We start from the raw sequence: 2,379 nt of genomic DNA, 5'->3' as shown, positions 1-2,379 counted from the left end.
ACTAATAGTTTAATTTATTACAGTGCAGGTAATCCTCAAGGCCACATACACACTGCTTCACTGCTGTTTGCACTCAGCTGGGTTTTGATCTTTCTGTAAGAAAAGAAAAAAAAAAGGAATTTCAAATCTTTATACTTATAATAAAGCACCAGTCACCTATTTTGTGCCAGACCACCATGAATGTGAATAATAAGTCTTTAAGTTTGACTGATGGCTTGTCAAGTGTCCTTAGACTGCTCAGCACGGTAAAGGGTTCCACCTCTTAAAATGGCAATTGGACCAATAGGTAATCCTAATCAAGACTAGCCAAATTAAGTATTTCAGATATCTGCTCAGAGCATCTCAATTTAAGACAATTTAATTGTTAGGAAAATGACATTGTAGCACCTCACCATGCTGCTTTAAGGCTGGGTCTACACAGACATTTTCCCCAGCATTTAACCGAAGGCTTTAAAAGCCCATGTTTAAGATTCCCATGCATTCCAATGGGCTAATCTACACCAGGCTACTCACGTTTCCTTGAGCATTCTAGATAATGCTCCTTGCAACGTTTAAAAATTAAAATGCTGGGTCAATGTTGGTAAAAACACATTCATCGAATTCAATGGGGGCAGTTTTTCAAAACTGAGCTTTTAAAGCCTCAAGTTAAAAACAGGGAAAAAAGTCTGTATAGACTCAGCCTAAAGAACCAAAGCTCTAAAGCAAACTAACTCTTTAACCTCCAAGTGCAAATAAAAACAAGTTTATCTATCTACTAAAAATCTGTGAACCTGAACAGGATACTAAAGAGGAAAGTTCAACTTCAACATACAGAAATGTGCATTCCATAAGAAAAGGTTAGTGCTCAGTGATTCATAACACAAAGACCATTAGTGTATTAAAATAACTCAAAGGCAAAAATTACATACCCAGAACATGAATTCTGGACACCATTTAAACCTAGTGGGGAAAAATTTCAAAGGTACACATACAGAAATAGAATGTAGTTAACCAAAACTGCATGTCTCCATTTGTTAGACTGAACACATTGCATGCTTTAGAAGGGTAGGTTTGTTGAACTTTCACTACACAAGTAGGGGTACTCAACCATGTTCCAAAAAGACAGCATGCATGAAATGCCAACTACTGTCGTTTATGAGAGCTACTATTCTGTATGTTGAAATCATTGTTTTGGGGAAGCTAGGTAACCACTTCTTACCTTCGGTTCATAGTCTGGATCATTTTCCTCATCAGCTTCTTCCTCCCCTTCCTATAAATTGAAATAAATTGAAGGGTCACCAACAGTCTAAATTAGAACAAACTTTGACAGATTATATGCAACCTTAAGGGAAAACAAGCTGTAAATGTTTGATCACAGGATAAACCTTTATACTAAATTTAGTGGACTGTAGGTTCAAAAAGGTTGGCGACTACTGGTCTACATGACCCAGGTCCACAACAACCCCAAAAACATAGGTTTCTGCTGAAGCAGTTGTAATTTTTTTTTTTTTTTTTTTAAATCTGCAAAAATTGTGATAAAATAATGATAAAATAAAAGTGAAATATATTGTGACAAAATAAAAGAATAAATAGCTATATTGTGTTTACTGAAGAAAGTTGGTCCTTTCAGATAGTTTAAACATACAATAATGAGGATAGAATTCCTCTCCAATTACACTTGTAACCAAGTTGGGCAGACCCCGTTTACATGGTTTCAGTAAACTTCTTGAGCGACTAAAGCAGATAAGAGGAGTAATTAAGGTTTGCCAATTTCCTTACAGGATACATCATTGAGTGGAAAATATCTCCTATCCTTACACAAAGTTTGACATTTAAGCACAAGTTATAATAGACATTTTTGCAGCGCTATAATTACCTCATCATCTGCTTCTTCACCCTCCTCATCATACTAAAAAAAGAACAGAAAAAAGTTCAATACGGTTTGGTTGTAATTGTCCCCTTTTAAGTCATTTGTAATTGACAAAAAAATCAGTCTCCAAATGTTAAATTACCAGTTTGTAAAGCAAGATTACTTAATCTGTCAGTTCCAGTGGTTTGCCAACTGACATTAACTTTGAAGATAAGCATCCCACTGAAGAGATAACTTGTCTAGTTGTGTATACACTTGGTACTTATACAGCATATGCCCTGCTAAAAGATGCTTAATGTCCAATTTTGATATTTGCATTTGTTAGGCCAACAAGCAGTCATCAACTATTGCATTTCTAAAATATCAGCATGCAGTCTTTGAGTTATTTAGGCTTAAAGGTAATTTTTTGAAAATAAAAAAAGTTAAGACATTTACATCATCATCGTCATCTTCTATAGCTTCACCAGTAAAGTAAAGCACGGATCGAGGAATTATTCGCTCACGTAGGAAGTGTCCGATTTCAAAATCTG

At 35.3% G+C, this 2,379-nt stretch overlaps 1 long non-coding RNA gene across 1 annotated transcript; it reads right to left on the bottom strand.

The window, feature by feature from the left end:
- LOC140321450 (uncharacterized) lies at window positions 1-2,379 on the bottom strand. The gene is made up of 4 exons (XR_011918946.1): window positions 2,285-2,379; window positions 1,856-1,888; window positions 1,199-1,249; window positions 1-93 (listed from the first exon to the last, which is right to left on the bottom strand). It is a non-coding gene; the product is annotated as an uncharacterized lncRNA (long non-coding RNA).

This window comes from Pyxicephalus adspersus, unplaced genomic scaffold, assembly GCF_032062135.1.
Source record: "Pyxicephalus adspersus unplaced genomic scaffold, UCB_Pads_2.0 Sca4219, whole genome shotgun sequence".
NCBI classification, from domain to species: Eukaryota; Metazoa; Chordata; class Amphibia; order Anura; family Pyxicephalidae; genus Pyxicephalus; species Pyxicephalus adspersus.
This window is presented reverse-complemented; position numbering and strand designations above follow the sequence as displayed.